The sequence below is a fragment of the Magallana gigas genome, chromosome 1 (assembly GCF_963853765.1).
Source record: "Magallana gigas chromosome 1, xbMagGiga1.1, whole genome shotgun sequence".
Lineage (NCBI taxonomy): Eukaryota > Metazoa > Mollusca > Bivalvia > Ostreida > Ostreidae > Magallana > Magallana gigas.
The window spans coordinates 23,412,956-23,438,227 of record NC_088853.1 but is presented as its reverse complement, the minus strand read 5'-3'; the positions used below and the strand labels follow the sequence as shown (position 1 = coordinate 23,438,227).

At 33.0% G+C, this 25,272-nt stretch overlaps 1 protein-coding gene and 1 long non-coding RNA gene across 2 annotated transcripts in view; both read left to right on the top strand.

Annotated features, from left to right (window-relative positions):
* The first annotated feature begins 6,483 nt into the window (after positions 1-6,483).
* The window catches only part of LOC105348832 (uncharacterized), a 51,926-nt gene continuing 33,137 nt past the window's right edge, over positions 6,484-25,272 (top strand). Inside the window, exons 1-6 of the transcript XR_010715019.1 lie at positions 6,484-6,596; positions 22,215-22,292; positions 22,422-22,571; positions 22,696-22,817; positions 22,907-23,060; positions 25,080-25,190. The gene's annotated coding sequence lies outside the window, so the exon portion shown is untranslated. The remainder of the gene's footprint in view (positions 6,597-22,214; positions 22,293-22,421; positions 22,572-22,695; positions 22,818-22,906; positions 23,061-25,079; positions 25,191-25,272) is intronic.
* Positions 9,793-18,996, top strand: LOC136276530 (uncharacterized). The gene is made up of 3 exons (XR_010715020.1): positions 9,793-10,075; positions 10,189-10,279; positions 17,572-18,996. It is a non-coding gene; the product is annotated as an uncharacterized lncRNA (long non-coding RNA).

Below are 25,272 nucleotides of genomic sequence, written 5' to 3'. Positions count from 1 at the left end.
ACCTCACGTTTAAAAAGTACCGGTTTATATTAACTTGATCGGTTTATTTAAGTCATACTTATCTGCTAGCTTTACATTTGAATATGATTTACTTGTCATTTGTTTAAATTTCATTTTAAACAGAAGACGCAAGATGACGAAGACTGAGAGGACTACAAAAACAGAAGTTAAATCTGTATCTGGAAAACAAGTCTATTGTGAGTTGAACTTTGCCCAGAGTAATTCATCTTTTGCATTAGATCACTGTTATCAGAAAATATCAAAGGGAAGTAATTCATTAAATGAGAGTCCCTGCTGCAAACAAAATGGTGTTAATGACTATCAAAGGGACAGACAAGAGGGTAAAACGGAAGGGAATATTATAAATCAGAACGCTTCAACTAATATTACCGGAGATACGTCCGGGTATGACACCATTGCATACAGCAGAAACCAGGAAGAAGAGGCTACCTACGATCATTTACGTCAAAATGCAAATGAAACTTAATGATGTGATGTACCTCTCGACAAACATTGGGATAACAATTTCTAATAAAATGTTGCTTGAAATTATAGACTATCAATAAACATTTTACTAAAAGTCTTAGTATAAGTTCATTTTGCAAAAAGAAAATACACCGCTTAAAAAAGGGAAAAATACCCTTATTATCAAACCAAGTCCAACATACCGTGGATGTAAATCACGGATTTTTTTTTTTTTTTTGGGGGGGATTTAAAATATATACCGGTATTCCTTTATCAGTTGATGACGCCACAGATCAACACACTTACCAGGCAAGTTATACTGACTTCGTACTAAAACTATTCCAAATCATTAGCAAATACAACAGTAAAGAACAGACAGTAAAACAGTAAAGTAATGTCAAATTAAATATTCAGTGCCCCAAAGTTCTTTTCTGGAATTCCTGAGCAACACAATGAAGTTACTTACCAACTTGTTCTAAATACTGTCAACAACTATATTCTGAAATCCACTAAAATTACTCTTGATCGATACTCGATTAGTAATTCACATCCTTTGGGACCTCCACAAGGTTCTCGAGATTGGGATATCATTGTGCGCTTCACAAGATATCATCGAGACCGTGACCTGTTTTTAATAACAAGAAGAGCTTTACGAGCTTCAACACAAACCCTACGAACAATAACAAAAATGTCGTCAACGAGGCTCTTACAAGACGCAGGGCCCTACTGTTTAAGAAAGCCCAGGCAGCTGTCAAAACAGACCAGGTATCTTCCTGCTAGACTAATGACGTAAAACTAATTTTTAAAGTTAGCAATGCTAAGAAAATCAACATTCGCTCCGAAAAAGATCTTAATAAACTTTCGGCAAAAGGTAGAATCCGCCATACAAACTATGCTGCCGCCACCGCTTGCAACATCGACTCAACTCTCTCTCTCTCTCTCTCTTTTTCTCTCTCTCTCTCAGATTTAGTCACCAGCGGTAATGTCTCGACTCCGCCAAGCTACGATCTGATTGGACAAAGGTCAGTCAAAATATTACGTAGAAACGTTTCTGGAGTTAACCCCTATTAAACGCTTCAGTGTACTTCGCTATAATTGAGATAGGAAGTCATATACATTTGTTTTTGTTTTTTGTTTTTTTTTTGTACAATAAAAACAAGTTTAAGTTATAAAAATGTCAAATGCTATAATGTTTTAATTAAAAGTAGTCTACTGTACGCATTCCTTACGAGGGGTAGGCATTGAAATTTAAAAATCAAACACATTAATGCCCTCTTTTAAAGTTTATCTACAGCTAAATAAAATAGACAACCAAAAGTACTCTAGCGCTTTTTCTTGGCCCCTCTATGACAATCAATTTAAGGTTGTATGGGACATCTGTCGGTATTAATGTGGATTGAAGTACATTGTAATCAAAATACTTTCACCAGATTAAAGTTTGGAAATTTTACTATGTTAAGCAAACAAATACGTTTAAAATTATTTTGGAAAGGTAAAAATATCAAAATTCCTATAGGGATTCGAACTCATGACATACTGATTTGTAGTGAATCCTCTGAGCCACTGCACTTAGCTGTTTGGTGACAAACCTGTGGAAAAAAAACTATTCATAAAATTTCACTTAATTTTGTTAACTTTATTGTTTATTTCGATTAATAAGATGTCACAACATGGAAGTGTCCCATAAAAACTTAATCCATTGTTGTGCCACTGACCCGTTTACATAGAAGCTTGCATTAAAACTCACCTTCCAACAATTTAAAAACCAGATTTGTCTTTGTTCATTTTTGCACTGTCTTTCTGCCGTCCACGCTTTCGGTTTACTTTCTAAATTCATCTTGCGAGCTCAGGTTTCATGAATATTTTAACAAAGAACGTTTATTAACAGGCAATAAAAGGAATAAATAGTTATTCAATATTATTTCATTAGTTTTTAACGAAATGTAGTGTTGTTGTCTATTTATTTTTCAAATACTTCCTATTCCAATTAAAATGTACATGTATCATTTGAGGCGATAAAACACTGTCATGTTGGTTGATTTTAACTAAACAAACAGAGCACATGAGTGTATCATTACTGGTTTAAAAACATATTTTGATTGTATCATCCAACGGACGTTGAACGTATCATTTTCTTCGAGGGTTTGTTGCTAAAATTAATATAGCAGCTACAAGAATGAATAATAGACACTTTTGCGAATATCAATTTAAAGCTTACTTAACAGGCTAACATTCTAATATTGTATCATTTCGATAGCACACGCTGTTTTAGTTTGTTAAGTGTCCAAACCTCAAAGTTTGCATTTTTGCCCCAAAATTGCATTAGAAATTGGCTCAAAATTCTTCATCTTGCAACGCTTTTAAAAAAAAACAAGACTGGTCATAAAAGAGCAACTATATAAATCTACTTTTAACCAAATATCATTAGATTAATATTTGTTTAAGATTGATAATAAAGAACATTTCTTTCCTAAGTGAACGTCTGCTGTCCAGGTAAACAAACAATTTTGAATGTATCACACGGCACTTGAATAAAAAGATTCAAAGCGATTGTACGGTGTGGATTGGCGTTATACAATTCTTTATTTTTTTTTTCAAAATTATTGTAGGGGTGAGCGCAGTCTCTGTATGTAAATCTGCGCACAAAATAAAAAAAAAATGAACGAATAATGTATGTTTTAATTTAATAATGTAAAAACTCGCAACTGCCTTTGTTATTTGGCTGGGATATCAGTGCTTTGTTTGTCTAGACATAGTTTTGTTCGTTGGTGTATATCTAATTAGAGTCTATTGTTTATCCAATTTAGAAAACCCCTGGAACTAACACATAATATACAAGATATACACAACAGGTGTGTCGTGTGCCTAGGTGCATGTCAGGGTTTTAAAGGCGTTGAAATCTTAGTATGTATGTGTATGTGATAAGTTTAGTGAATGGAAGTTTATTTACATTTATATTCATTTTCAAATTATTTCCTCTGGCTTATAATCAAAGTACTGAAAGTACTGGAAAGCGCTAAGCCGGGAAGAAAACGTTAAATCATAGACAGTCAATTCTGCGGTATATTTCAGGGTATATCATTAAATTTAATAAAGTCTCTAGCTCACATCTTATCATACGTAAAAAGTAGCGTGTTCCAACATAATTTAATTTAAGGTGTGTTATCATGGACTCAGATTCAATGGTCACAACAGTATTTCATCTTAGGTCACGTCAAAACAGGGCTGAGGAAAAATAATTTTCAATTTTTCCTTCGAATTTGGGTCATTTCCACCTGCGACAAGGGATAACCTTTTATGTAATGAAAAAGCATGTGTAAGGTTTCTGACTATCCAAGTTTTGTTATAATGCAAGATCATTTGAATTTTTTATGCATGTTGTTTTTTAAGGGGAGGATGGATGAAAAGTTGTTGACTTGTGGTCTTGTGCTTTTCAAGCACACGTGTAACTTCGACGTAACAAACTCTCACGACTTGATGGATGTACATGTGTTTTTGCTAAATTATTCCAATTATTGCTGAACACCTAATACACAATCAAATGTATATAACACCCATTTTTTCCTCAAAATTTCTAATGGAAAGAAATCATCATCATGAATGTGATATCTTTATGAGCACCCATATCCGATATATAATAATAATATTCATTATATCAAGTTATTCCCAATTTAATACTGATTGAAATGTATCTTCATGCAGGATAACTTGAAGATATGTTTTCCCTACTGCACAGTTATGAGTTCTCCCGAGTCTGACTTCTCCAGGGTACACGACTTCTCCAGGGTACGACTTCTCTAGCATCCGCCAGTAGGTGGCGATATTTCGAAAATGCGGAATCGAAAGTGGAAGTAGGAACAGAAGTCTGGCGACAAAAAAGCGCTGCAGCTATGCTTAGCGCTTTAAAAAAGTGTACAGATAAAAGATACATGTATGTAAGAGTAAAATCTAGAGGCTAATTAATTACAGTACCGGTGTTCATAAATGGGGGGGGGGGGTAAAATAATTAAATATATGTATAAGGGTAAATATGTCACATACCCGGCCAGGTACATCATACAATTGTATGTACATGTATATGTATAGATCATTTACAATTGCCACATGCAGTACATGAAAATACGTCACCGGTATTTGGTAGTATTGTTTGTTATAGAAATAATAGTTTAAAAATCATGTTTACAATTCAATGTTTTAACATATATCATTTAATTTGTTATTCTAGATCTGTTATAAATGTACGATCATCAATTTTATTAGAATTCTGGATCGGTGCCGTGATCTGAAAACCGGGAAATTGCGTAGAACTAATACCCTAATAGTTTCAATGCATTTAAAAGAAATAGTTTTATCTTCATCCTTCCATTTCATTTAGCTATGAATTAGGTGAACGTATATCTACTCGGTTTGAATTTATTTACTAAGTACTAGTAAGCCTAACAGTTTCGAAGTTTCAAGTTTCGTATTTTATTCTAAATACATGCATATATGATATTTATAAATTAGATATAATTGATTGTAACAAACGGAATGGAAATCAAAATTTTTTCAAGAAAAAAATACACACTCATTACATTGATTCAATAGCCAACATTTTTAAAGATATCAAAACCAGCTGCTTAAAAGATATAAGTTGCCGTGGCGCAGAGGGAGTAAGGTGATGCTAGAAAAAAAGATAAAAAAAAAGATGATGCTAGTAAACGAAGTGTCCTGGGTTTAATCCTCATCTTGGGCGTTTTGAATTGTTTTCATTTTATTTTCTAGAGCAAAAACCGTTTTTAATACCTTTTCTGTAATAAAGTTAATACATTTTGATGGTAAATTAAGCACAATATTGAATTAAAAGATTTTTTTAATGGCTTAAAGGTAGCTTGAAGGTAACTTAAAGGTGGCTTAAAGAAATTTGGACATTAAGGACCTAAAAGTTGTCCTTATAGGTGGCTTAAAGGTGGCATAAAGATAGTTTTTAAGCTGCCTTAAGCTTTAAGCCATCTTTACGCTTTCTTTAAGCCACATTTTAGCAACACGTATAGCCTAAAGGTGGCTTTAAGATCGTCTTTAAGCTACCTTTAAGCACCTTTAAGCTATCTTTAAGGAGAACTTAAAGATGATCATTCATCCTGTGACAGGGGTTGCCAGGGGCTTACAGTAGCACTCAGTGGATGTGTACAGGGGACACAGGGAATATGAGAGGGTTTACAGGGTCTCTGTAGAGGGGCACACGGGGGATGTGTACAGGGGACACAGGGGATGTACAGGGGATGACAGTGAAGACCCAGGGGGTGACAGGTAATTTTCATACAGACAGGGGTTTTTAGAGCTAGTTTTGTATATACCACATGTATGAGATATATTGAAAACTTTATTGCAACTTTACTTCTTGCACACAGCAAAACGTAGCAATTTATCATCTTTTAATTTGGTGACTACTGTGGAATCATTAAAATTCGTGGGGGCCAATTTTCGTGGATGACCTATATTTTACAGGTTCGTGGGGACGTAATTTCGAGTATTCTATTACACCTATAAAGGGAGTCGTGACTTTAAAACCCAAATGTATTAATTAGTGGAGGATGTTAATTCGTTGGTGAGAGGTACCCACGAATTCCACGAAAATTGAGCCACCACGAAATCTAATGATTCCACAGTATAATAATCGACATATTACAACCACCGATAATTTTTACGTGTATGGCACTTCAGTATACATTACCAGTAAATAAAGGCATGATCACTGAATTTGGACCAGATTTAATAATGAAGTATACATTGTCTGCATCAAAGCTGTTTAGATGTACATGTTTAGATTGATTTGTTTCATTGCTGAATTATGAGAAATAAAAGTTTGACTGTTGGTTAACTTGTATTTTATAAATATTGATCAATGTCCTTTTAAACAAACACATATACGTATACAATAATGCATGCGTCAGATATCTCTTTTTAAAACCTTCAAAGTAAAAAGGCCCTATTAAATCAATGAAAATAGGGGAATCCCCAGAGTGTTGTTCACGAACAAGGAAGTAAAATCTAGAGCACACATACCTGGTCGGTCCTGGTGGATTGTTATGTTTATATTGCAACAGGTGGTTCTTTTTGGAAGAGTTTGGTTTAATTGTTTCCGTTGTACGGTACGTTTTGATTATTTAATGCTTTTCAATAATATTTTATCTGTACATTCTTTTTATACCTTTATACTTACCCTTTCTATTTTGATTACTACAGGATCAAAATTAAAACGATTTATACAAATGATAGTTTTCACATAAAGCAATAATGGGAAAAGTACAGCAAGAGGAATGTTGTTTAGATGTCTGACGCTTGCGCATTCCTTACATAAATGTATGTCAAAGTGGATTTGTGCATCGATAATACCCACAATATGTAACAGACATAATCGTGTATTCAATGTATTGTTATATGATCCCATGTGTAGGTTTGTGTACAACGTATTTTTATTAATTGCAAAAGACTGTTGTTTGCCGAGTATTTAATGTTAATGCTTTGTAAATACATGTACATGTACGTATTAGTTTTCTTTTTAGGCTCTATAATAAGGACAACAATTATGGACAAATCAAACCAGTTATATTTTTTAATATTTTTGACAACAACACTTTTCACAGGTAAATCAAGATATAAATTGTAATAGCCTTAAGCATTAGGATAGGATGGGCATTTCAGCATAAATTAAATATTAGCTTATAGCTTCTGACAAGTTTAATTTTATCTTTTTTTTTAATTTCTGCCCTATTTCAAACAGATATCAATTCAACTGACGATTTTCCACTTAATTGGTTCGATGCTCAGAATCATTGCTTAAGTCAGGGATTGACTACAGAGAGAGACAAAGGTGACCAGCCATATTGGACAGGTGTTTACCGTAGACTGACTCCTTGGATAAATATATTAGGTTAATATCTATTTGATATATTATATCACCTGTACATATGCTTACTTAATATCAAGATTATCTTCTGATCAATAGTTAATCTTTTGTTTGTTTTTGACCAGCATTACAACTTTATACATATACATACATAAACATAGACATGCCTTAATGAATTTGAATATGTGTGCTTTGTCTTAGGTTGCTATAACGATTCTAGCGTGTCACAGCTAGATGTAATAAAAAAGACTATGACTATAAGATCCGTTGAAAGGTGTCAAGAAATATGTCATCATGAAAACATTGATAAATTTGCTGTAAAGGTATACTTATTGCACAAAATACAACTGAAGTCAGTTTTCTGTTTCAATGACATTTTATCTGTATGAATATAACTTAATTTTTCTTATTTTATGTAGATGAATACATGTTTATGTATTGAAAACAACATCAACGTAAGCCCCTTTAATCGACTTTCAGCTTCTAATTGCAACATTTAATGTGTAGTTAATTCAGACGATAAATATTTCGAAGATTGCGGTGGGGAAAGCGCTTACAACATGTATGGATCTCAAGGAGGTATTTTATTTATATTATGATCAGATAAAAATATTGTATTATACATGCAATAATAAAACAAATTTACATTTGTTATTGCTGATCTTTGAAACACTATGATAATGTCTACACACTTTAAATTTTTTTCAGTTTATTTCAAATCGTTTGAATCATGTATGACTTTACAATGCAATCCTAAGGACATAAAATTTATTCCACAACAATGTTCCAAATCCTTTGAAAAAGTGTGTGAAAATATGAGTGAGTTTGCTATTAATTTATATATAATTTAATTATTCTTTATATTCATTGTATAATAATAAATTGAAAATAAGAGGCAGCCTTTGAGTTACATTGCGTTATTTATCTGAGTGTGTTTACGTTTTTGTAGCATTACCACGTAATGGTTATGCAAGTAGTTGGAGTTTATCAATGGAACAATGTAGAAAATCACCTCCGTCTATCTATTTATTGGGAGATTTCGATCTGAATTACCCAAAACAGGTTTGTGAACATATACCACAAAATCTGCAGCTTTTTTGGGTAGGCGTGGCGCGACAAATATACACAACTATCGATCAAGGTATGTATCAAATTTTATCATTTATTATTATTTACTGTATACCAGGAAACATTCACCCCGTTTTATTTTCGCACTTTTCGCCCTCGTTGTCAAATCGCGAATTTAAGACTGGTCGAGTTATATGTTGCATCTTATATAATATCTCTGATAACGCAACTGCATCTTGGTGAAAATAACTCTGTATAAACTATTACTAACAATAAACTCGAGATTGTTTAATTTGACTTTAGCTATTGAGACACAAAAGTGTAATGATTTTGTTACCACAATATATGTAGATTTATTTTATTTCATGATTCAGTTTATCAAAAAGCGTATACCAAAATTTTTAAAAGATTTTGTCATACAAACCAACTTTACTATATGTCTAAGTTATGTCTTGATTATACATATGTATAGTGATGAATTACTCCTTGCTTTTTAGTTTCCTTGACGAAAAAAGTATAAAACAAACGTTATTGGCCAAATTAACTATTTTGTCTGGAATATTGTTTTTAGAAAGGATAAATAACGCATACTATATCAGATTTTTTTCGCGTGTATCTAATTTCCGCTTTGTTTGCGACGATTGCCAAATCGCGGAAAACAATTGGCGTAAATTTCATACAAAGTTTTGTTCTTGTAAATTAAATGAGTTTTCTCTTTCCTTAAAAGGTAAACAGGTAAGTTACGGAACGGTGAACTGTGTTGAGCTTGTTAAGTTAGAGGTAGATATTGTGGTATCGAAGAATAAGCGCGATATAACATGTATTTAAGCCTCGTTGTTTATTTAATAATCCAATGCCAAGTTAATAAAAAGGGTTACTTTCCTTGCTTAAACCGATGTCTAATTATACCTGAGCTACTGGTATTTGTAAGGGTACATGATCTTTTGATCTATGACTGATTGCGTCTTTAGAAATAATTATTGGTTATCATTTTACATTAAGAAAAACGTGTGAATAATTTAAGTTTTTCATTATAAAGAATAAGGATTTAGATACGTTTTTATCGTATATATGACATCCTCATATTTTTCAAATTGACAAGAAAGAAACAGGTAAACGATAACTACGTTATTGCTTTACTAGAACTGAAAACGATTAGAACCCGATGTATTCTAAATTATCACCTGTCGTTCGGTACATTAAGGGGGAACAGGACGCATATCACGTGACTATCATTGCATTGATTCTCACAATCATGCAATATATGTTTAATATTCTATAGCTGGGAAGTATCATTGTGTACGGATGTTGTAAAATAGCACCTTACAAATCAGTGATTACATTATGTTTTTGAAAAATCAATTAAAATTGTATTTTTTTAAAACTAAGGATTGGAAGTAAAGGAAGAACAAAGAGGAACATTTGTAGAATGCCAAATGTGCAAAAATAACGACTGCCTATTTAGACCCTGTTCTGATCAATTAAGGGGTTCCATATTCTGTCAAAGCATATCGAACACTTCCCTAAGCCGAACAACGGAATACGTAACAACGTCACAAGGAAGATTTTCGGCATCAACCTTTATACCTAATAGTTCAGTACCTACTACTGGAAATTACGATAGAGACCTGTTTTCAGTAAAGAGTGAATCTGGTAATTATATTTTGTTTTATAATCATAAATAATGTTGATATACTTTGACAAAAAGTCAAAAGTTTTGTTTTAGTTATCAAATAAATTTGTAATGTAATTGTATATTGTTTCAGGTGACGATTTAGTTTTTAAAATAACCTTGCCACTCACCGTAGGTCTAATCGTTTTACTTCTGTGTTTAGTTGGAGTGGTGCTTTATAAAAGGTAATTATTTTACAACTCTTAGAGTTCTATAAAACACATTAGAAATTGTTGCATAACCTGGTGTGTTATATATAGGTGACGATATCCTAAAAAAAGTATACAATGTTTATCTGTCATGGTATTATGCTTATATTCATGACATTTGTGTGCTGGTTTTTGTGGGTTTTATAAAGTCGTACCATCATTTTCTTTTCAAAACGTTTACCCGATTTCATTAAATTAAACAAAATGAATTTAATTCAACACTTTTTGGGAAGTTTCATTAATAGATTTAATAATTAAAATAAAAGCTCTTTCGAATATCATGGTGAAAGTAAAATTGAGAACTTTCAATTAAGAGATATAATGCAAGGAATCACAAGCATTCAAACAACATTAGCAAACTTTATGATCCGCCTTGACGGTCAGGGCAAGCACATAGACGAACTTACTAAAGAAATAAGAGGCAAACATGGTATACAGGAACGATTAGAACATGTACAAGAGCAGGCCAACGATACACTGTACAATGTAACAGAACTGGAAAACAATCAGAAGAAAATGGAGAGAGAAATTCGGAGGCTACGGGATTATGTAATCCGCCTAGAGTCCAAAACGAACACGCACAGTGCCCAAATTATTGACCTTAAGTCTAGGTCAATGGAGAACAACATCATTATAAGTGGACTAGAGGAAAAAGTGACGGAAAGACGAGTCTCGGAAAATCTACCCAATGTCATCAGGAATTTGTTTATTACAGAATTGGAAATGAAGGATGGGGACCTTGACAATCTACAAATTAACAAACTATTCCGCATGGGAGACTTTGACCCTCGGAGAAAATATCCACGCCCAATATGCGTACAGTTCTATGACAAGACCAACAAAGACTTGATCATGAGCAGAGTTAAAATACTCAAAAATAAAAGATCCCCCATAAGGATAGCTCAGCAACAGCCAGACGAGATACGGGAAAAGAGAAAACAACTATTCCAGGTACAGAAACAGTATGCAGACCGAGATATCGAGACCAAAATTAAAGGAGATAAGCTGATCTTCACGCAGAGCAACTCAATATACAGAGACAAGGTGGGGTCAAGACCCACAGCTGATGAAGTCATCACCTGCGACGACGTGACAAAAGAAGTGTTCTCGGGAAAGTCAATGGAGGACAACGGTAACAAGTTCGTCTCACATTCCACGGCCGTAGATTCCTATAAGCAGGTCAGGAGATCAATAATCGAAATCATGCGTATCGACGGTGTTCCGAGTGCCACGCATAATGTATATGCGTACCGTTTTGTAAGCTCCGACGGGACCATTCATGAAGGTTTCGATGACGACGGAGAACATGGCGCAGGACGACAGCTACTCAGGACCCTGACAGATAACGAGGTGAAAAACGCGCTCGTGGTAGTGTCGCGATGGTATGGGAGCAAGATTGGACCAAGGCGTTTTGCGCATATCAACGAGACCGGTCTCAGTGCCGCAAGGAAACTACCCGTATCTGTGTAATTTACTAGCCTCGTAAATTATTCAATCCATACATTTGCAAGTGTTCATCATGTGCTACTAGTGAGTTTATAATTCTACTAGTGAGTTGATAATTCTATTATATATATGAAACGCAAAAAAGTGTATTATTATACATGTATTAATGAATATTATATGTTAAAATGTATTAACGGAAGGGCTGAGTGTTTGAAAAGTTATTAATCATTAGAAGCTATGGTTTCTCTGCACTGTTTATCTATTTTTTTTGTAATTCGTAATTCTAGATTAACCCCCCCCCCTTTCGTTTCAGCCCATAGTTGATATGAAGGACCACTGTTGTTGTTTTTTTCTTTTTTGGTTTTTTTTCTCGTTCATATTTTTTATATAGAAAACAATTATGTTTTTTACTATTTATGTTGGATCAAAAGAACTACATAGATGTGTCAAAATTATATAAAGCACTGGATTTTTTATTGACCACGATGCCGGAAATAATGTGTTCCAACCGTCTTGACTCCGGTGTTAGTTACTACTTTATTATTTCCTGTTTGAGGTGCTAACGGGACACATTCTCGATGTACACATGATTCATTGATTGTAAGTTTTTCCTGCATTTAGTTTTGTTCCTTTTTTTTCTTTTTGTCATCCACAATTCACACCACGTTGATGGAACATTAATGTAGAGTGGAAATGTCATGTCCATTACTAACGTTAAAAAAAGTATGTAACTCAAGTTAAGGTTGTGTTTCTCCTGAGACGTTAACAGTGACGACTTGTATATATTTACTGATGCTACCTAGCCAAATCACAACCTTCTCGTATTACTATATTTATTTTCTTTTACGAAGAGTTACTCTACATTTAATGTTACCTTCACGCCGATTGTTATTAATCTTTTTATTACATACACATTTTTCTCTTAAATATTAGATCCATAATGATTTTTGGTTAATCTTCTCTGTGCAAGGTTGATATCTAAATCATGTTTTTTGGATCACCCGTATGTGCATCCTGGATTCACGACTTATTTTTTACTCTTCTTTCTCTATCAACACAATGTGGGGGTGCAGTATTCTTTTCCACTTTTTTATATCATGGTAGAACAAATAAACAAACACCAAGAAAACCTCCTTAAAATTTTAACAGTAAACTGTCAGGGCCTTGGTGATGGAAACAAGAGGAAAGATGTTTTTCAAACCCTTAGAAACAAAAATTATCATATATACTTTTTACAGGATACCCATTTTACAGAAAAAGAAGAAAATATGATTAAATCACAATGGGGTTATAAAGCTTTTTTTAGTTCTTTTAAGTCAAACTCCAGGGGTGTAGCTATTCTTTTTAACAACAACTGTGAATTAGAGGTTCACAAAACATTTAAAGATGATAGTGGCAACTTTCTTATTCTTGATGTTTCTGTTGATGATTTACATGTTCTACTGGTTAATGTATATGGCCCAAATCTAGATACACCTACATTTTATACAAACTTATTACAGCATATTGAGAATCTTTTTACGAACCAACGTATTGTTCTTGGTGGTGACTTTAATTTAATTTTTGATAAAGAGTTAGATTCAATGAATTACAAAAGCTTGAATAATCCCAAATCAAGACTTGAATTACTAAGACTAATTGAAATTTTAAACCTTAAAGACTTTTTCCGTGAAAACAATCCAAATCTGAAAAAGTATACCTGGAGAAGGAAAACCCCAGTAAAACAAGCCAGGCTGGATTTTTTCCTAATTTCAGATACATTACAAAATATGTCTCCAATGATTAAAATAGAAAATAGCTATAGGTCAGACCATTCCCCAGTTGTTTTATTTATAAAAAAGAATGAATTCTTAAAAGGTAAAGGATTATGGAAATTTAATAACTCCCTATTAACTGATAAAGAATATATCAAAATAGTAAAACAAATAGTTATAGATATTAAAAAACAATACTCCTGTTTTGTGTACAATAAAGACAATATATCCTCTGTACCGGATGATAATATACAGTTCACAATAAGCGACCAATTGTTTTTAGATACCCTGCTCATGGAAATAAGAGGAAAAACTATCTCGTACTCAACTTATATTAAAAAAAAAACTCTTGAAAGAGAAGATAAGCTTAAAAAGGAAATTTTAAATCGAGAACAGAATTTGACTCAGGATTCTAGTCAACAACTTGAGGAAAAACACAATGAACTGGAAGAAATTAGGAATATTAGATTAAAAGGTCAATGTATACGATCAAAAGCAAATTGGATAGACCAGGGAGAAAAACCAACAAAATATTTTGCTAATCTAGAATCAAGAAACTATATTAATAAACAAATATTGTTAATTGAGAAGGACGATGGATCAATAATAAGAAAACAACAAGAAATTCTAAGTGAAACAAAGACATTCTATGAGAACCTTTATACAAGAAAGGACATAATAGAAACAGAAAATATACATGAAAAACTGAAAGACTTTAATATACCTAAACTAAATCAAGAGGAATCAGAAAATATCGAAGGTCCTATTACAAACACAGAAGTTTTCAATTTTTTAAAAAGCATGAAAAATGATAAAAGTCCAGGACCTGACGGATACACTAGTGAATTTTTCAAATTTTTTTGGAATAATATTGGATCTTTTATTACGAGAGCAATTAATAACTCAAACGAATTACTGCATTTTACAGAACCAAATAAGTTAGGAATCATAACTTGCTTGCCGAAAGCTGGAAAACAAAAACAGTTCCTAAAAAATTGGCGCCCAATAAGTCTTCTAAATGTTGTTTATAAAATAGCATCAGGATGCATTGCTAATAGGATTAAGTCACTATTAGACAAATTAATAAATAAAGACCAAACTGGTTTTATCAAAGGAAGGTTTATTGGAGAAAATATAAGACTCATATATGATTTAATGAATTATACTGAACTACATAGAATACCAGGTTTATTAATGCTTATTGACTTCGAAAAAGCATTTGATACTATATCTTGGAAATTTATTTTTGAAACACTGGATTTTTTTAAATTTGGACCATCTATAAAAAAATGGATAAAGACCTTTTACAATGGCGCCAAATCATGTGTTTTGCAAAATGGATTCACTTCTGACTATATTTATCTTCAAAGGGGCTGTAGACAAGGTGACCCCATTTCTCCATATCTTTTTTTATTATGCGCTGAGATCTTAGGGATTTTAATTAGAAATAATAGGGATATTAGAGGAATTGTTATAGATGGAATAGAATATAAGCTTTCTCAATATGCTGATGACACCTCTCTTATTTTTGATGGTTCGCCTCAGTCTATGGATGGTATTTTAAGAGTTTTAGATTATTTTGCAGATCTTTCAGGACTAAAAATTAATTACACAAAAACTAAAATGGTTTGGATTGGGAGTAAGAAATTTTCAAGAGAAGTATTTCACCATACAAGATGGAAACTAAATTGGAATAACTCAACCTTTGATTTACTAGGAATAAAATTTTCTGTAACTCTAGATGAGATGTCTAGCATTAATTATGAGCCTAAACTGTCAGATATTAAAAGGATTTTAAACCAATGGAAATTAAGAAAACTAACCCCAATTGGTAAAATCTCAGTAATAAAAACATTGATTCTGCCCAAATTAAATCATCTGGTGCTCTCTTTACCTAACCCAGACTCTGATTTTACAAAAATTTTAAATAAGGAAATTTACCAATTTTTATGGGGAAGCAATATTCACAAAGTAAAAAGAAACACTATTATACAGGAATATGGATATGGTGGTTTAAAAATGATAGATTTTACAGATTTTAGCTCTGCTCTAAAGTCTAGTTGGATAAGAAGAATGATTTTCTCAGACACAAAATGGAAAAATCTCTTAGAGGCAGAATTACAAACAAAAATTAAAAACATATGGGTTAAAGGTATGGACTTTACAGCTAATTTATGTAAAAATACAAAAAATATTTTTTGGAAAGAAGTTTTTAACAGCTGGATTTTAATCGTAAAAGCAACTAGACAGGAAGTTATGAATGTTCCATTTGAAAACATTTGGCTCAACCCAAAAATAAAAGTTAATAACCATTCTTTTTTCCTAAAACACTATTTTAATGCTGGTTTTATACATATACAAGATCTTTTTGATAATGAGGGTGTTTTTCTTAGTCTAGAAACAATAGAAAACCAAAATATAAAAACAAATTTTATCGAATACGCAAGCCTAAGGAGAGCAATATTTGAAAGATTAGATAAAGACAATATCAATGAAATCAAATACAAGTCTGGCCCAAGTATCCCCAGTCATATAAATATCTTCTTCACCAATAAAAAGGTTGTAAAGACATGTATAACAAACTTATTAAGGAGAAAAGAGATCCAATTACATCTGTAAATAAATGGCTAGAAAGGGGCTTTATTTTTAACAACAAAGACTGGAACAAAATATTTGAACTTCCGTTTAAAATTACTAAAGAGTCAAAACTACAATGGCTACAATTTCAAATTTTACACAGAATAATACCAACAAATGACTATCTTCACAAGATTAAGGTTAAAGAATCCCCAGTCTGCTCCTTTTGTAAAAGAGTTAATGAGACTATTGAACACTTATTTGTAGATTGCTATTGTGTAAAAGAACTTTGGGAACTATGTGAGGAGTGGTTGTTAAGGAAATTGGAAATGCAAGTAACATTTGACAAAAACTCAATTTTATTTGGAAAATATAAAGAGAGAAATTTGTATAAAGTACATAATCTTTTAATTCTAATAATAAAACAATACATATTTGTAAGTAGATATAAAGAAGTTCCAAAGCTGAATTTTGGTGCACTCGAAAATATAATGAAAAACAGAATTTCCGTGGAGAAATATATTTTGCTTAAAAATTGTAGATTCTCAGAGTTTGAAAGGCACTGGCAAAAAATATGTGACTTATTATTATGATATACTAGCTAATAGGTTATATAATGTACTACCCCCCCCCCCACCCCACCTCGCACACAAACACTTTTCTTTCATCTTATTCTCACTATCTTCTTTTTTCAAGTAGTATACAGGTACATTTGTAAAGATATATGTATATATATGCATAATATATAGACCTACATTATGATCTTTCTCTTTAAGAGACAAGCTATTACATTGTGAGATATGTGTACTTGTATCCTTTGTATCTCTTTCTGCTGTCTTTGTCTTTGTCAAATAAATCATGAAAAAAAAAAAAAAAAAAAAAGTAGGACTTTTTTAAATGGATTAAATTTGGAACACAGGAAATGAATGGTTTTTGATTTCATTTAAACAATTTAATGCTTTCTTTGTTAGTTCATGACGGATATGAAGGTGGTGACATTGCAGAAAAATATAAAACCTGCCTACGCGTTTTTAATGTTTTATATTACTGTTTATTTATATATTGACATAATTCTTTAAAAGAATTAATAAATAAATCGTAAAGAATAAGTAAAGATAAGTTAATCATTGTTTATGCATATAAGTTTGTTAAAAAAAAAACCAAGTCGTCTTATGTGAGAATTTGAGTCTGACATCATAATTATTTGTGCAGTCCGTGATTTTTTCTTAGATTGCTGAAGGTTTCTACCGATCGATAAAATAGTTAAAACTGTTCTAGATTTCAGCTCTGTCTCTCTCTATAGATCTATGAATAGTAAAATGGTTTTCTTAAAATGTATAGATCTCGGTAAATAAAAATATAAAATTTGATGACCCCAGGTTTCAAATGTACCGTTTGATTATGAACTTATTTGGTTTATTTAAGTCATATTATTCATTTCTGTTTTACTTAAGCATATCATTCACTTATATATCAATTAATTTTTCAAAGAAGAAGTAAAATGACGAAGACTGATAGAACTAAAAAAGCAGATGTCAAATTTGTGTCTAAGAAAAAAGTTTATTCAGAGTTGGATTTTTTCGAGAGTAACCCATCTTTTGCATTGGAACACTGCTATCAGAAAATATCAAAGGGAAGTAATTCATTAAATGAGAGTCCCTGCAGCAAACAAGATGGTGTTAATGACTATCAAATGGACAGACAAACGGAAGGGAATATTGTATATCAGAACGCTTCAACTAATATTACCGGAGATACGTCCGGGTATGACACCATTGCATACAACAAACACCAGGAAGAAGAGGCTACCTACGATCATTTGCGTCAAGATGCAAATGAAACTTAATGATGTGATGTACCTGTCGACAAACATTGGAATAACAATTTCTAAGAAAATGCTGCTTGAAATTATATACTATCAATAAACATTTTACTAAATGTACTAGTATAAGTTCATTTTATCTTTAAAAGTTGCTTAATTTCATTGCAATTACATAGCAAAAATAGTACATGTATGTTTTTTCAGGTTTTTATTTTACAAAATAAATAAACCGGTTAAAAATAGGAAAGGTACCCTAATTATCAAACCAAGTCCAACATACCGTGGATGTAAATCACGGAATTTTTTGTTTGGATTTAAAATATATACCGGTATTCCTTTTTCAGTTCATGACGTCACGTTTCACAGATCAACACACTTACCAGGCAAATTATACCGACTTCGTCCAAAACGTATTCCAAATCATTAGCATATACAACAGTAGAGAACGAACAGTAAAACAGTAAAGGAATGTCAAATTAAATATTTAGTGACGTAAAGTTATTTCTGGAATTACTGAGCAACACAATGAAGATACTGACCAACTTGTTCTAAATACTGTTAACAACTACATTCTGAAATTATTCTTGATCGATATTCCAGTAGTGATTCACATAGTTTGGGACCTCCACAAGGTTCTCGACACAGGGGCATCATTGTGCGCTTCACTAGATATCGAGATGGTGACGCTGTTTTTAAGAACAAGATGAGCTTTACAAGCTTCAACACAATCCCGACGAACAATTACAAAATATTCGTCAACGAGGCTCTTACAAGACGCAGGGCCCTGCTGTTTCAGAAAGCCTAGGCAGCTGTCAAAACAGGCCAGGCACCTTCTTGCTAGACTAATGACGGGAAAATAATTGTTAACTTAACAATGCGAAAAAAATCACCGTTCGCTCCGAAAAAGATGTAAATAAACTTTCGGCAAAATGTAAAACCCACCATCCAAGGTACATGTATGCTGCCGCTGCCGCTTGCAACACCGGCTAGTGCGCTCTTTGTCCTCTCCTTTTCTTAGACCCAAATCTCTCAAATGTAAATACTGAAGACAAGGAACAGTTATTTGTATTTTATGCAATAAGATATTCATTTATCATTGAAGTGTATAATATTGATATAGGATGCTTACTGGTGGTAAAATAAAAGTATTGGGGATATTAATTCTGTACGTTTTGGTGTAGGCCGATATAAACTAACCAGAGCGGTTTTCTTTGCGCCGTCAGGGTTAATCCTGTGATCATCTACGTGATTCGCAGTTCTGTTTCTTCAAATATATTTGTTTTCTTCTTTTTTAAAATTCAATATTGGACAAAATCAATTTTAACTCAGGTTTCGAAGTACGAAAAATGATGTAAATATGCATTCTTTTATTTAAAACTAAGTAACCGAAACGTTTAAGCGAGGGGGTGTTCAAAATTAGTTCTGACCGGTATAATTAATTATTTGATAAAGTATTACCCGTTTGATAAAGCAAAAGGTTATTGTACCGGGTGTATCACTACTGGCTCTTAAAAACCCTGTCCATATGAAAATCTCCTGTCTTCCCCTGTCAGATCTTAAGTTTTCAATGTCATCCCCTGTACATCCCCTGTGCAGCCCTGTACATATCCCCTGTGTGCCACTGTAAGCCCCTGTCACCCCTTGTACGCCCTGTCATACCTTGTAAGCGACTTAATTCCCTGTACATGCCCCTGACATCCCCTGTACGGTCTTTAACTGCTCGCTAAAGTAAATCAATAGCTTTTAATTAATTCCGAGTTTTTAATATTCATATTTAGCATTCATGTTTTAGACGATGTTTTGTTTTCTTTGCATTTCATAGAAGGAAATATTGTTACAAATGTGAATAAATTTGATTCAACATTGACAAAAACCAAGATACACTTGTATTCCGATGAACCGTTTATATTATCACATGAAGTTAAACAAATGACCATGATCATTAATTTGTAAAAAAAAAAAAAAAAAAAATAAGTGGAGGAGTGCGTGAAATCTGCAATGTTCTGTGCCATGTAACCTGTCTGAGCTATAGCGCATAATAACACAACATGATCAGCGCGTGGCGATAACTACACACTGATCGAAATAATGAAAGGAGCAGCTACATTATATTTTGATTGTTTTGCCCAGTGTAATGATGCATGCAATTAAATAGTCTTTATGAAGTTCATGTAAATCGCTCATATTCGCTGTCAGCCATTGTCTTTTTTGATAAATCATGAGAGAGAGAGAGAGAGAGAGAGAGAGAGAGAGAGAGAGAGAGAGAGAGAGAGAGAGAGAGAATTTGAATTTTGTTTGAAATTGATTATGAGAATAAATCATCAGTTTAAATTCAAGTCAAGAGTCCAATAAACTGGTCAGAAACATTTTAAACAAACATACTAGATTAATTTCTTTGGCAACCTTATTGAAGCTATTGAAGCTTTATTTTGCTATTAAAGGGAAATTAATAAAGGTATAACCAAAGACTGGGTTAAAAAAATTTAGAAGAAAGGTATACTCTATCGTAACATGGCTGCGTATAAATTCTACATTCTGACTGATTTATTGGTTTTAGTGCGCACCTATATGTTTAGAAATATACAAAATTAAACCATGTGCCGCGCTTGATCTTAGTTTCTATTTTATTGTTTAATACCCAGATTCATACGCTTCATAGGTTTAAGATATTCATAAGTAAAGTGTACATTTATATATAGACAATTTAAACAAATAAATTATTCACTCTGTTTTATTGTTTTATGTCTGTTTTCCAAACATAAGGGAGTAGCGATATTTCCGAACTCTAAAGGACTACATGCCCTGAGAGCTTTAACACCTAATATCAAAAATAATCCCCGCCCTCACCTGAGGTTTACACCCGGTGAATCTCAAGTCTTGAGTTGTTAGCATGTTTATTTGATCATCATAAAATCAATAACTAAAACATGTAATTTTCAAAATAATGATAACAGTGTGTCTTGTGATTTGATGCTGGTGATTGCAAAATTTGACTAAATATAACACATACATGTGATTTAAGTAGTTGATTTAAGAAAAAAATATTTTAAAAAACACAGTCAAAAGCCTACAGGGGATGTCAAGGGCATACACAGGAAGTTCTATGGCTTATATGGAATACCATGGGCGTGCAGGGGATGACAGGGGCTTACATTGGCACACAGTGGATGTGTACTTGGGCACACAGGGGATGACAGGATATACAGGGGCTCTGTACAGGGGCACACAGGGAATGTACAGGGGGTGACAGTGAAAACACAGGGTGTGACAGGTAATTTTCACACGGACATGGTTTTTAGAGCCAGTAGTCCATACACCACATGTATAAGATATATTGAACACTCTTTATTGTAACTTTACTCCTTGCACAGAGCAAAACGTAGCAATTTATTATTTTTTTAAGTTGGTGACTTTAATAATCGACATATTACAACAACAGATAATGAGTATGTGTATGGCACTTCAGTATGCATTAGCAGTATATAGAGGCATGTTCACTGAATGTTGACCCGATTTAATAATGTAGTAAACATTGTATGCATAAAAAGCTGTGTAGATGTACATGATTAGATTGATCTGTTTCATTGCTGAATTATAAAAAAAATAAAAGAATTTGTTGTTGGTTAACTTGTATATTATAGGTCTTGATCACTGTCCTTTTAAACCAACACATATACGTATACAATAATGCATGCGACACATATCTCTTTTTAAAACCTTCAAAGTAAAAAAGGCCCTTTTAAATCAATAAAAATAGGGGAATCCCCAGAGTGTTGTTCACGAACAAGGAAGTAAAAGTTAGAACACACGTATCCTGTCTGTCCTGGCGATTTGTTATGTTAATATTGCAACAGGTGGTTCTTTTTGGAAGAGTTTGGTTTAATTGTTTCCGTTGAACGGTACGTTTTGATTATTTAATGCTTTTCAATAATATTTTATCTGTACATTCTTTCTATACCATTATACTTAACCTTTCTTTTTCGATCACTACAGGATCAAAATCAAAACGATCAATACAAATGATAGTTTTCACATAAAAACAATAATTGGAAAAGTACAGCAAGAGGAATGTTGTTTATATGTCTGACACTTAAGCATTCATTACATAAATGTATGTCAAACTGGATTTGTGCATTGATATCACCCACAATATGTTACAGACATAATCGTATATTCAATATATTGTAATATGATCCCATATTTCAGTTTCGTTTACAACGTCGTTTTTATTTGATTGCGAAAAGACCGTTATTTGCAGAGTATTTCATGTTAAAGGTTTGTGAATATATGCACGTATTTGTTTTCTTTTTAGGTTCCAGAATAAAAACAAAAATCATGGACAAATCACACCAGTTATATTTTTTTCTATTTTTGACAACACTTTTCACAGGTAAATCAGGATATAAATAATGGCCTTATGCATTAGGATACGATGAGCATTTTTAACATGACTTAAACATTTCCCTGATGCTTCTCTCAAAATTTGACGTTACCTGTTGTTCATTTCTATTTTGAACAGATATCAATCCAACAGTTGATTTTCAACATAGTTGGTTTGATGCTCAGAATCATTGCATAGGTCAGAGATTGACTATAGAGAGAAACAAAAGTGACCAGCCATATTGGACAGGAGTATATCGTAAACTGACTCCTTGGATAAAAATATTAGGTCATTACCGGTGTTTGTTTTCATTGATTATCATTTAACATTCTTATTCAATATCATCTTCATTTGAACAACTGTAATTTTTTACATGCTTAAGTGAATTAAATTCCATGGGCTTTGTTTGAAGGATGCTATCCCGATTCCATCAAGTCGCTACCGAAAGTTGATGAGATGCCAATGACTATAAGTTCTGCTGAAATGTGTCAAGAAATATGTCATCATAAAAATATTCATAGGTTTGCTGTAAAGGTAGATATACGTAATGCACAAGAGACAGTTTTTTGTTTCAACCAGATTCGATCTGTATAAATATGACTCCATTTTCCTATTTTCTGTAGATGAATACATGCTTATGCATTGATCGCAATATTCCCCACTTCAATCGACTTCCAGCTTCTGATTGCAACTTTAAATGCGGAGGTAGTTCAGAGGATATATATTTAGACGATTGTGGTGGGAAAAAGGCTTACAACATTTATGAAACTCTAAGAGGTATTTTATTCATAATATGGTTTACGGTGCTACCATTGTGGCGAGACGGCTAGAAAATTTTACACATACCTTGCATCATTGTCAATTTGGTGATAGTTTGACATCTATCAACTAGTATCAAAGAATTTAAAAGAGAGAGAGAGAGAGAGAGAGAGAGAGAGAGAGAGAGAGAGAGAGAGAGAGAGAGAGAGAGAGAGAGAGAGTACATAATATTTCTAAGTTTAGAAAAAAATCGTAGAAACATTGATAGTATTGCTTTCACCTATAACCTTTTTTATTCTTGGAGAGATCTGATCTGTCTGTATGATGTAATTTGTGTTTAATTTGATCGAAATTGTAAACAATAAATTCAGTATTATTTTTCTTTAGTACCCTGTTGTTATCTTGCTTGTATTTTTTTCCTAGTTTATAATTTTTTTAAATTAGATTTTTGCAATCTAATCACATACACGTGCGTTGTATCTGTGCTCCCGGTGCTTGTTTGTAGGTGTGTAATTTCCCATTTTCCAGTTTAATGGTTTGATAATGTACAATATCTTCATTAATTTTTAACTGTTTTTTTTATTCTTTCTAGTTTAGATCTAAATGCTTTTTAGCTCACCTGAGCTGAAAGCTCAAGTAAGCTTTTCTGATCATTTTGTCTGTCGTCCGTCTGCCCGTCTGTCCGTCTGTCCGTAAACTTTTCACATTTTCAACATCTTCTCAAGAACTACTGGTCCATTTTGAACTAAACTCGGCACAAATCATTTTTAGGCAAAGGGAATTCACAGTTGTGAAAATTAAGTGTCATGCCCCTTTTTCAAGGGGAAAAAATTAGAAATTAATTACAAATGTTGAGAATTTTTCAAAAATCTTCTACTCAAGAGCCATTAAGCCTGAAAAGCTAAAACGTGTATGGAAGCATCTTCAGGTAGTGTACATTCACAATTGTGAAAATCATGACCCCGGGGGTATGGAGGGGCACAATGAAGGGTCGAAGTTTTTCATAGGAATATATAGAGTAAATCTTAAAAAATCTTCTCAGAAACTGATCAGCCAGGAAAGCTGAAACTTGGGTGTAAGTATCCTTGTGTAGTGTAGATTCAAAGTTGTGAAAATCCTGATCCTTGGGGGTAGGGTGGGGCCACATTGGAGGGGGGATGCCAAAGTTTTACATAGGAATATAGAGAGTATATCTTCAAAACTCCTTTTCTTAAAAACTATTCAGCCAGGAAAGCTGAAACTTGTTTGGAAGCACCCTCAGGTAGTGTAAATTCAAAGTTGTGAAAATAATGATACCCCCAGGAGTAGTTTTGGGCTACAATTTGGGGAGGGAGGTCAATGTTTTACATAGAAATATGTAGAGTAAATCTTTAAAAATCTTCTCAGAAACTAATTAGCCAAATAATTCTTCATAATTGTTAAGACTTTGGCGCAGGATTTTATCATACCTAAAGTTCCTCAAGTGAGCGATGTGGCCCATGGGCCTCTTGTTTAAATGTCCTCCTTACGCATGGCTCTTGAGAGTACGTAAGGCTCTTGCTTTTATATATATAATATCTCTATCAACCCCCCCCCCCAAAAAAAAAAAAAAACAAAAAAAAAAAAACAAAAAAAAACAAAACAAACAAATCCCCTTAGGCATGTATCGTAGTTTATACTGAAAAAGCTCGTAAACGCTGTACAGATGTTTAATCCACCTTTAAATTTATCGCGTGAAATATAGTGCGAGATCACTCTGACGACATTCGTTAAAATTAGGGGTTAAGTGTCAGCCACTTTTGGCATGGTACCACGGGAGAAACCATTAGAGAGCATAATGTGGACCAAAAAAAATGTCTTGATGAATCTGTAAGTTTAGTTTGTTCTCCTTCCCGCGAGTACTGGTTCCTATAGCTCGCTTTGCTTGCCGGTGCCCGGCGCTGGCCAGCTCAACACGCTTTATTGATAAGATCAAAGATACTGCATTGTAATAATTAAATATGTTTACATTTGAACAACATTATTAATTCGTTATAAATTACAATATATCTTTTTCAGTTAATCTCAGCTCGGTTGAATTCTGTCTAAGTTTACAATGCTCTCCAAATGACGAACGCTTTATTCCACAAAAATGTTCCCTAAACTTTGAAAAAGTGTGTGAAAATATGAGTAAGTTTGCTTTCATAGTATTAATTATTTGATTATTATTTAAATGCATTTTATAGTGATAAATTGGAAATGGTATCAGATA